We start from the raw sequence: 12,334 nt of genomic DNA, 5'->3' as shown, positions 1-12,334 counted from the left end.
AATAAGGTGAAAAATAACAGCAGCAGTTGACATGCCTTGGAACATTTCTCCCTAATAGAATGGTTCTTTTGCTTGCCCTGTGCATTTCACTGTTCATATTCACAAATGCCAACTCTGTTTGCTATATTTTGTGCGCCAAACTCAAGCCACAAATGCAGGTTCTTCCACGGGAATTCAAATTCTTGGCGACAAACAACCTTTTCTCCACCTTTTCTTGTGTTTGGTTGGGCCCTTCTCCCTTCAGGCTATTGCAAAGCCAAGCATGAACCCTGTCCATTGCCCTCAAACTTCTGACAGGAATATGGCTGACTTCCAGGGGGTGCCCCCATGTCCAGGCCTTTCCACTTCAGACCCACCCCCATATTCCTATCAAATGGAAGGCCCAAAAGAATTTTATCCATAGAGAGAACTAGTATATTAACGAAGATCGGGGCCTGCCCAAGACATTTTGACACCTGAGGCAGACCCCAAAATGGCACGCACACACCCCCCACACTCCACCAGGGAAGAAGGGGTTAGGGGCGATCTACATCAGGAATAGGGGCGAATAGCGATCTACATCAGGATCTGCTGCCCCTGTGGATCCTGCCGCCTGAGGCATATGCCTCACTTTGCCTTTTGTGAATGGGTGGGCCGGCTGTGGGGAATAATAATTATTATTATTATTATTATTTATACCCCGCCCATCTGGCTGGGTTTCCCCAGCCACTCTGGGCGGCTTCCAACTGAATATTAAAAACAGTATAGCATCAGACCTTAAAACGTAGAACTGAGCTCTTCTCCCTAACACACCAGTTTTGTGTGGGTGGACTTTCTCTCTCCCCAGCCCCAGCAAAGGCACTTTGGATCATAAGAACCCCCCACACTTACAAGGGGGCAGAAGTGGCATAGGTTTGATGCCAGGGTGAGAAGTAGACCAAAATCCCATTTTACAAGAACGATGCAAAGGTTAGAACCTGCGAAGCTTCCATTCTGAGTGTGAAGAGTTGCTTTTTATTTTCTTTTTTCCTCTTTTTTTTTTTTTTTTGAGGATATGGCAAAAGCTCGCCTCCTTTCATTCAACCCCCCACGCCCACCCCACCCCCCAAAACAAAATCCAGAACCGCTGCTCCCATTTCTCTTGTCCTTTTATCCTTGTTACAAATCATTAAAGAAAATGGTTGTTTTCCATAGCTGGGACTTGGGCCATCTGCTCCCCTGGCACTAGCTAAATCCTCCTGTAACCAATTCATTGGGATTACATTGACCTCCCCTAATCCCAGCCCTTCCCCCGCTGCAGGGGATTTAAAGGGATTACAGACCGCTGATAATAAACTTTATTAAGGGGGGTAGTGGGTGTCAATCCGATTTGGACTCTTCCCCCCCCCCCCACCTTACATCTTCACTTTACAGGATGGAGTTGGGGAGGGCGCCATCGGGAGACCCAGATGTGCCAAGACAACAAGGGAGATCTCGCTGCCCCTGTTTAGAGGGATATATTTTGATCCATTTCAGCCATCACATGCTAGAAAGAAAGAAAGAAAGGAAGGAAGGAAGGAAGGAAGGAAGGAAGGAAGGAAGGAAGGAAGGAAACAGGTGTCAATGAAAGGTTTAGATGTTTTCCCCATCCCTTCCTTCTAAAAGCTGCCACCAAATTTCTCCTAAGGCAAATTTTGAGGCAAGTTGTGAAGGCAATTAAATTGGTTTCAGTAAAGTTTTGACGCATCTCAGAGGGGTGGTATTATGTAATTATGCAACTGGGTTTTTATTTCTCTTTCCCTTGTTATATTTTCCTGCATCCTCCTCATCCCCTTTATGTTCTGTCCCTGTCTCGCCCTCATTCTCTCTTCTGCCTTTCTAACTAACATCACCCGTGTTAAAAAATCCCACATAGCTCTCTGCCACAGACTTGTTTGTTTGGAGCGGGGAGGCATGCCAAATTTCAGAATATGGCCTGACATAGGATAGGATACAAAGATCTTCCCATATATTTTGACCACACCCATGTACTACATCAAATCAAACGTGTGTGTGGGTATCAGGATTTAGTCAATTCCAATTTATGCTATTCATAATCCTAAAAACAATTGCTTAACAGTGCTGTGGTTCAGACTCCTATCGGTAAAACCTTTCTAGGTATTAATGTATTTCGATGTCTTCCTTTTCTCCATTTCACAGTGGAAATAGTGACAGCAGCACTATGAAGTAGCTTACACTAAGGAGTAACGGGGGGAAACCCACATTTGTGGCTGAGCAGGCATTTGACCATAGGTCTCTCAAACCATGACAGAATTCAAAGCAGCACGGAAGTGAGACATTTCATCAAGCATTATAATGGCCAACTCATCTGTTTGACAGGTGGGGCATTTTCTCTCACTTGGTGACACTGAAAAACCATGCGGCTGTTGTGGCTTCCATTTTTATCAGCAGGATGGCAACAAGGGCACACAAGGGATAATATTGGGATGGGGGGGCAGTTTTTGAAAGCCAACCTGTCTAAATCCAAGCCAGATGTGTGAGGAGGAAGGGGACAGCCCTGGGCCATGGAGAAGTTCATATCAAACATCTTAACTCCCACCTACCCATAGTGGTGACGCGGGTGGCGCTGTGGGTTAAACCACAGAGCCTAGGACTTGCCGATCAGAAGGTCGGCAGTTCGAATCCCCGCGACGGGGTGAGCTCCCATTGCTCGGTCCCAGCTCCTGCCAACCTAGCAGTTCAAAAGCACATCAGAGTGCAAGTAGATAGATAGGTACCGCTCCGGCGGGAAGGTAAACGGCATTTCCATGTGCTGCTCTGGTTCCCCAGAAGCGACTTAGTCATGCTGGCCACATGACCCGGAAGCTGTATGCCGGCTCCCTCGGCCAATAAAGCGAGATGAGCGCCGCAACCCCAGAGTCGGCCACGACTGGACCTAATGGTCAGGGGACCCTTTACCTTTTTTACCCATAGTGGTAAGTAATAACTTAGGACTTCTGTGCATTTTGTAAGAGTTCTGTGTTCTGCAAGGTGATTATTTTTTTTTACAGCAATGTTGCATAAAGATTTGCACCATGGCTTTCCCCCCTAAGTCTCTGCAAAAGTAATTGCATTCTGTATCTCATTAATCACCCCTGAAACACTATGAGGTAGCTGACATATTATTCACATTTTACAGGCTCACAGAATGAGAGGTTGAGGGAGACAGTGACAAGCCACTGCCTGAGTCTGTGGCCAATTCGGAATTTGAGTTTGCCCAACTCCAAAATATCATGAGGTGATCCATTAAAGCATAGCTAAGCAGAAACCTTGAACTCTCTGTGGAGATGTGTGATTTCCTCCCCTTACAACTTTGTCCCTAGCCTTAGATCTTGAAAGAGCTTTAAGAGAGAGACAAATTCTTGTGTAGGTGGCAGAAGGAGAAGCTTTGGCCGGGCTTTTGACCTGAGTTTATCTGTGCCAAAGAAGGGACTGTGTAATGATGGAAGGCTGTTGGAAGCCAACAGCTGAAATTCTGCACCAGTAGGAAGAAGCTGAGATGTACATTTTCCTTGCCCAGAACTGTTGCCACTGCCTCTTTCTCTGGAATAGATCCCTTCCATAGTTTTGCCTCTTACAACCTGAAAATGTGCCTCCACCACAAACATACACCCCTTCTCACCCCCTGCTTCCTCTGTAGTGTTAAGACTTGGGTTACTCATATGGGCTCATTTGATCTGATATCACCCTCTGCAATACCGAGGCCTGGCTTTTATAAACTGGACGGTTAAGTCCAGTCAAAAGCAACTACAGTGGTACCTCGGGTTAAGTACTTAATTCGTTCCGGAGGTCCGTTCTTAACCTGAAACTGTTCTTAACCTGAAGCACAACTTTAGCTAATGGGGCCTCCTGCTGCCGCCGCACTGCCGGAGCATGATTTCTGTTCTTATCCTGAAGCAGAGTTCTTAACCTTAAGCATTATTTCTGGGTTAGCGGAGTCTGTAACCTGAAGCGTATGTAACTTGAAGTGTATGCAACCTGAGGTACCACTGTACCTGGTGGTTCTCTTCTCGCTTTTCAGACCAAGGAAGCTAGTGTTTGTCCACAGACAGCTTTCCGGGTCATGTGGCCAGAATGGCTAAACTGCTTCTGGCACAACGGAACACCGTGACGGAAACCAGAGCGCACAGAAACGCCATTTACTTTCCCGCCACAGCAGTACCTATTTATCTACTCACACTGGTGTGCTTTCAAACTGCTAGGTTGGCAGAAGCTGGAACAGAGCAACGGGAGCTCACCAACAGTCAAGCAGATCCAAACCGCTGACTTTCCAATCAGCAAGCCCAGGAGGCTTGGTGGTTTAGACCACAGTGCCACCTGCATCCCCATAAAATAAACTGAATAAGGTATAAATGGATGCTGTATGGGCCTGGGGATTTTGACAGTTGGGTTGGATTCTATAAATTATTTCTAGCATCCCTTTTGTTGTTTTTTTATAAAATGGGATGCACTGTGCTGCAGACTTACCAGGAAGCCTCATCTGTTGGTTTCCAGCTAGGGAGCAATTTGCCAAGTCTGGTATTAAATACCACAGCAGCTTTTGTTGTAGCTTGAGAATCCTCAAATCATAGAGATGGAAGGGACCCCCAAAGGTCATCCAGTCTAACTCGCTGCAGTGCAGGAATCCTGCCCATGGCCTGAGCAGCCTCAAACCACCAACCTTCCAGTGAACAGCCAGATGCACTGACCCGTTACACCACAGTCTAGCCAGCTCTGCATATTTTCTCTCCAAGGTTGCCTATACACACAGAGACTCTGGCTCACAAACAATTAGCAGATGAAGGTGTTTGCTTTTTTCCTGGCACAAAGGGTAAGTAGTGGGGAAAGCTTCACTTGCTTAATGCCTTGTGTTGACCCGACTAGTGGAAAGAAGGTACAATGGTACCTCTAGTTACAAACTTAATTCATTCCGGAGGTCCGTTCTTAACCTGTAACTGTTCTTAACTTGTTGTTGTTGTTTAGTCGTTTAGTCGTGTCCGACTCTTCGTGACCCCATGGACCAGAGCACGCCAGGCCCTCCTGTCTTCCACTGCCTCCCACAGTTTGGTCAAACTCATGCTGGTAGCTTCGAGAACACTGTCCCACCATCTCGTCCTCTGTCGTCCCCTTCTCCTTGTGCCCTCCATCTTTCCCAACATCAGGGTCTTTTCCAGAGAGTCTTCTCTTCTCATGAGGTGGCAAAAGTATTGGAGCCCCAGCTTCAGGATCTGTCCTTCCAGTGAGCACTCAGGGCTGATTTCCTTCAGAATGGAGAGGTTTGATCTTCTTGCAGTCCATGGGACTCTCAAGAGTCTCCTCTAGCACCATAATTCAAAAGCATCAATTCTTCAGCGATCAGCCTTCTTTATGGTCCAGCTCTCACTTCCCTACATCACTACTGGGAAAACCATAGCTTTAACTATACGGACCTTTGCTGGCAAGGTTCTTAACTAGAGAGGTGCTTTCGCTAACGGGGCCTCTTGCTGCTACTGCGCCGCCAGCACACAATTTCCATTCTCCTCCTGGGGCAAAGTTCTCAATTTGAGGTAACTCTTCCAGGTTAGTGGAGCTTGTAACCTGAAGCGTTTCTAACCTGAAGTGTTTGTAACTCGAGGTACCACTGTATTCCTTTTAAAAATTAAAGCTGCGTTTGTGGCTGGCAGGTCCTAGTGATTTTGGCACTCAGAACTGCCCTAGCTTTAGACAAGTCCCTCCCCTGCCTGAGGGTATGTGGTGGGCGCCCAATATCTTTGTGACAATTCCCATTGTACAACCGGTTGTTTTGCGGACTCTGAAGTGCCCTGTCCCCTCCTCAACCCTTAGATTGATAAATGGTGTGTGTGTGTTTGTTCCTCCTTCTCATTAGCAAAGCTCCGCTGCTGCCTTTCACCTTGATTTCCCTTGGGCACATGCTAGAAATTGTAATAATGAGCCTAAGGTTTTACATGCCCACCCAACTGTCCTCCTTTCAGCAAACTGGTCTCCTCCCCTACCCAAGCCAGCTCTTCATTAAAAAAAATGGGCTGGGGGAGAGAGAATTCTCTCAATTATAATACCCCCACTTTAGCTGTATGTGGTTTTAGTTTCCTTATCTCCTACAAACTCACATTGTCTGCCATCAGCAGTGAAGTTTACAACAACAGCAGCAGCAGCAGCAACAACAAACCCCACCAACCCCTGGCAATGCAAAGGTGGAGAATATTTGCTAGAAAGTCTTATTTTGCAGAATCCACAACACAAAAGGGATTACACTAGCCTTTTTGACAACTGAGAGGCGTATGTATTGTGATGGTATTCCTTGTATGTTTGAAATTGTTTCTAATGCTGCATTTTAAATTGCTGTAACCTGCTCTGGAACTGAAGAGTGGGTAATAAAACAAAAACTTTTTTTTTTAAAAAACAACAACACCCCTAAATATAATAAATAGTAATCAATTTTTATTTTTACCCCATCCTTCCTGGTTTAAAAACCGGGCTCAGGGCGGCTAACAGCAAATATAAAACATTGATTAAAATGCAACTTAAAAACAGCATAAAATGCAGCATCAATATTCATAAAGTTCAAAAATTCAGGGGTCATTATTTTTTGGGGGGGGGGGGAAAGAAAGGGAAAGGGAAAGGGGACAAAGAAAAGATAAGAAAAAACCCAGTCAGTAGACATCAAATGATCACCAGGGCTAACTGTCCAAGTTGGTCCTACTAGAGCCAGCAAGGAGACCAGGGAAGAATTTAAATAAAGAACGCCTGACTGCTATGGATTGAGATCCCAGAATTCCCTGGGAAGAGGAATTGGCTGTTAAACCACTCTGAGCATTACAGCCCTGTGAGTGGAACAGGGAGTCTCAGCAAGGGGGTAGCCGTGATTGGTACATTGGGACAAGTTCAAGACGTGGGACTTGGGAGTTACTCAGAGGATGTTGAGGGGGCAAGGGGCAGTTCATTGGAGCCAGGGGAAGGAGACATAGCACCAGAGCCAGAGGTGCCCCTGTCTCCATGGTCACGGCGGGCTCTGAGGCATCAGGAAGTGAACTCCAGGAGACTGAGGCAGGCAAGGGAACACAGCCCAGCTCAGTAGTGCACCAGATGAAGGTAATGAGGCTCGTTAGGTCTTGGTGGAGGTAATGAGGCTCAGGGCAGGTGAGGATCCCAGGCTTCATCAAGTAGAGAGGCACAGCTGGAGCAAACTCAGGTGCATCATTCCAGACTGGGAAGGGTAAAAGGGAAGCAAGACAGAGAGACACTCTCTCTGCTCCACTTCCTGCTTCAGGAACTGCCCTGGACGGTGACTTTAGGACTGGCCCCCAGGTGTTCCAACCCTGGATCTTCTGACCTTACAGATTGACTTTGGAACTTGCTCTTTGGATTAGACCTTGGCCGGTATTTGACCATTTGGACCGTCTGACTACAGGTAAAAACCGCTTTCCGTGGGGGTTGCTTTCCTGAGCCCCACACCTGTCGTCAGAGGCCATGTAAGCCTGCCCCACTTCCTTTTCCAGCCACTTATAGGGTTGGCCCAATGCACACATGTATGGTCACATGTCAACTGGACGCGCCTAAAACAGTCGTTGCCTGTACCCTCTAGCAGTGCCCTTGGGATTGTGTATACCAGGCACCCCCAAACTCGGCCCTCCAGATGTTTTTGGCCTACAACTCCCATCATCCCTAGCTAACAGGACCAGTGGTCAGGGATGATGGGAATTGTAGTCCCAAAACATTTGGAGGGCTGAGTTTGGGGATGCCTGGCATATACTAACAGGACTTACCTCCGGGTATGCTGGGATTCAGGACCCCTTTGCAGTCTCCAGTTCTCAGGATTCTGTGGGGAAGCAGGATACTGCTTTAAATGTGCAGTATAAATGGGGCCTTAAGAATATTGGTGGGGAACTTTTGGCCCTCCAGATATTGCTAGTCTGCAATTGCCATCAGCCCTGACAATTGGCTATACTGGGTGGGTCTGATGCAAGTTGGAATCCAACTTGATGCAAGCCACATCTAGAGGGCCACAGGTCAGCCACCCTTGGATTAGAGATTAAACGAGAAGGAGAATATACCATATTTTTCACTCTATAGGACATACTGGACCATAGGACGCACCTTGTTTGAGAGGGGGAGAACAAGGGAAAAAAATTCTCCCCCTCTCTGCTCAGCGCCCCCTCAGTGAAGCGGCAGGAGAAACGGAGCCCCTTCCATTTCTCCTCCCACTTCGCTGAAGGGGCGCTGCACAGCTGCCCCTCTCTGCCGAAGCCGGGAGAGTCTTGCTCTCCCAGCTTCAGCAAAAGGAACCCGGAGCCTGTAGAGCACAGCGGGAACTCACGCTGCACTCCAAAGGCTTCAGGCGGCTATCCCTGAAGCCTGGAGAGCGAGAGGGGTCGGTGCGCACTGACCCCTCTCGCTCTCCAGGCTTCAGCGAAAGCAACGCGAAGCCTCCTGAGCGTAGAGGCCCTTTGCGCTTCGGAGGCTTCGCGTTGCTATCGCTGAAGCCAAGGAGCCTGCATTCGCTCCATAGGACGCACACACATTTCCCCTTAATTTTTGGAGGGGAAAAAGTGTGTCCTATAGAGCGAAAAATACGGTAGATGTTGTCAGGTGCTTTCTGTTTATAAGCATCTGGGGGGAAAGGTGTATGTGTGTGTTTCGGCTGGTAATGATTTCAGATAAAGGGGACGGTAAAAGAGAAAGGGTGGCATTGTATAACTGGAGTAGCAATTTTAGTTTTAGATAGGAAAAGTGTATCTATCAAGAAAGCAGAGACAATACAAGCAACTTTGCAAATAAGAGGACGTAGTCCCTGAGGCTTGTCATGAACGCACAATAAATAAGAAAGATGTCTGACAATGGTCAGAATTATTGCAAAAAGGCTTTAGCCAAAGGAAGTAATGAGCAACTGTTTTTAGTGCAGATATTTGGAGACCTTTGTAAAATAATTACAAAATATCCCTGCACATCTTTCCCCCCTCAATTATTGTTTAAGGCATGTTTCATTCTTATATCCCGAAAGGATTATCTACCCGCAATGGATAATAAATCTGTGTGCATCACGTGAGCAGATGGAGACAAGCCTAGAGCAGAGATTCACAAAGAGGCACAATGACAGCCCCTTTTGAGGGTGAGTAATTCTGCTGCAACTCTGCATTGAGAGTGATTGAATGATCTGATCATTCCCAGTGGCTGATGCAGAGACTCAGCACAATTTCCCCCTTGTGCAGAATCTGATTGGAAAGAATCAAGGCCAGACTAATAAATCTTACAGAGACACAGTGGGCAATCTCCTCTGTGGGTGGGGAATTGGGCTGACAGAAGCCTTTAATTATTTCATTCATGAACATCTTACAGCATGCAGTTCTTCTACAGCACACTAACCCTGCATCATATGATAATTCCGGAAATGTATTGCATATTACATTTATATCTTGCCGTTCCTCCAAGGAACTCCAAACAGTGTTCATACCTCTCTCCACCTTTCCATTTTAGCCTCGTAACAACCCTATATTGCTTCCATCGAGATACAGCAACTGGCCTAAAGTCAGCTTGTGAGCTTCATGGCTGAGTTCTCTCCAGTAGTGGCCCAGTATGCCACACCGGCCCATAATCGCTTCGCTGCCCTCTTTCCTCTGAGGCCCTGCCCATCTTAACAGTGCTGCCAGTGTGGTGTAGTGGTTAAGAGCGGTGGACTCGTAATCTGGGGACCCGGGTTCGCGTCTCCGCTCCTCCACATGCAGCTGCTGGGTGACCTTGGGCCAGTCACACTTCTTGGAAGTCTCTCAGCCCCACTCACCTCACAGAGTGTTTGTTGTGGGGAACAAAGGGAAAGGAGAATGTTAGCCGCTTTGAGACTCCTTCGGGTAGTGATAAAGCGGGATATCAAATCCAAACTCTTCTTCTTCTTCATTCTTTCTTTCTGCTCAGTTATGCACTTTTTCACTTTGGAAAACATGCCGTTTTTCCTCACCCTTGAAGAGCCCAACGTCACACTGGTTCATGCAAAAAAGAAAGAAAGAAATTGAAAACCAGCAGCTACGTTTTTCTAGAAATGGAATAGTAAAGTACAGTGGTACCTCGGGTTACATACGTTTCAGCTTACAGACTCCGCTAACCCAGAAATAGTGCTTCAGGTTAAGAACTTTGCTTCAGGATGAGAATAGAAATTGTGTGGCAGCAGTGAGAGGCCCCCATTAGCTAAAGTGGTGCTTCAGGTTAAGAACAGTTTCAGGTTAAGTACGGACCTCCGGAACTAATTAAGTACTTAACCCGAGGTACCACTGTACTTATTTGCATGATTGTAGGTTCACAGAATGTGGGTTTTTCTTCAGCCCCATCCTCTCTCTCTCTCTCTCTCTCTCACACACACACACCCTCTTCTGCTGCCTTCACAAATAACTTTCTGAGGCCACAGTCCATGCCTGTCCCTGAGAAGTCTTACTGCCCTTTCGATGGTGTTCTTAATTGTCTTTTATTTTTTCTCTCCTTGTCACATTCACAGCGCAGACCCATACACAGTACAGTGGTACCTCGGGTTATATGCGCTTCAGCTTACAGACTCCGCTAACCCAGAAATAGTGCTTCAGGTTAAGAACTTTGCTTCAGGATGAGAACAGAAATCGTGCTCCGGTGGCGCGGCAGCAGCGGGAGGCCCCATTAACTAAAGTGGTGCTTCAGGTTAAGAACAGTTTCAGGTTAAGTACGGACCTCCGGAATGAATTAAGTACTTAACCCGAGGTACCACTGTACCCCATCACTCCTGTCTTGATCTCTTTACCCTAACATCCAGGTCCTCCTCAAACCCCCCCCCCTCTCTCTCTCTCTCTCACACACACACACACACACACACCCTTTTGTGGGCCAAATGCAACACATTCCCCCTGACTGAGTCCTGTGTTTTCCCCACAGCTGTCCTGCCATTTAACCCCCATCAATCTTTGTCCAGCTCTGCTACCCTACCCTACCCACTGCTGCTCTTACTTTGGCCTGTCTCTCTTGGACCCTTTCACAATCGCCTGCCCTGCTCTATATTTGCATCCTGCCCCTTGCCCTGCCCTGCCCCACCCCCCCACCCCCCCACTGAATGGCTCTCACTTGCAGAAACCCAGAGAGGCATCTGCCCTTTTTGACCAAATATTAAAATGGATGTGCAAAGCAGAGAGGAAGGACCAGAAGGAACGCAGAAGGAAATGATGAGAGTGACTGAATTGGCAATACGCAGATGTCTCCTGTACCTTTAACAATTATTTAGAAGAGAGCGTTTTGGCAGGTACAGCTTGTCACGCAGGGATGAGAACAGCCATAGTTGCAGGAATGGCCTCTTTTGCCAAACTACTGAAAGTACAGGGTCCCTGCTCTCTTTTGCATCCTATTTCTGTTTTTTTTAGGAAGGAGGGAGGGAAGGGGGGAGAGAGAACACACAGCGCAGAGAATCCTGGGACTCTCATATTTTGTTGATGGTGACCACCTTGTTGGATAAAACATGCAATGTGTTTTCAGGTAGTAAGTAGAATTGTTGATTGGCAGGGTGTTGGCGGCTGACCTGACTTCCTCATGTGCCTTCAACAGCATCTTGAAGGCAAAAAGCAGCAGATGACGATTGTCTTGGCAAGGAGATAAAAACCACTGTCTGTTAAATGAGAGAGTGACCTACTCAAATGTTGGCAACCCTGTTGAGAGAAGTAGTAGATGAGGATCTTGTCCCTTTCATAGCTGGGTAGGAAATTTGGCAACTGCTGCTTACCATGTCACACAGCTTAGGGAGAGAGAGGCTGGAAAAAACAAAACCTACACCTGCCAATATTATCTCTTCTGCACAACCATGAATTATCAATAGGGGGGTGCTATTGGTCCAAGTCAGTAAGTGTTATGTACTGAGTTGAATAGAATCCAAAAGGCAGCAGTCTGATTGGTCCTAGAACAATAGGATCCAGAATGCAGCAGTCTGATTGGTCCACAGGAGCCACCCAATCCAACTCCAGGTGGAAGTGAATCCGCAACCTGATTGGCCTACAGGAGAATCCCAGAATTAGCCAATCACGTGGGGCCCATTGTGTAAATAATGCATATAAAGCAGACATTTTGGGGGAACTTCCATTCCTCACTACTAAGAGCTGAATAAAGAGCATGAAATCCACACTTGACTCCAAGTATATTTCAGTAAGATAACTCCTCACCCCCTCTACCCCCAGGCTCTTAAGGCTTTGCCAAGAGCTTGGCACACAAACATTTCTTTAGGAGACAGTTAAAAGCATGGAAACATGTAACCTGCTAAATTGTTGTATGTTGGGTGGTTGGAAGCACATAGGGGAGCTGGTGGGGAAAAAAAAGTTTCATAACGGTGACATGTTGTCAAAGTATTGTTTCTAAATTTTTGTGC

The sequence above is a fragment of the Podarcis pityusensis genome, assembly GCF_964106645.2.
Source record: "Podarcis pityusensis genome assembly, chromosome: 6".
NCBI classification, from domain to species: Eukaryota; Metazoa; Chordata; class Lepidosauria; order Squamata; family Lacertidae; genus Podarcis; species Podarcis pityusensis.
This window is presented reverse-complemented; position numbering follows the sequence as displayed.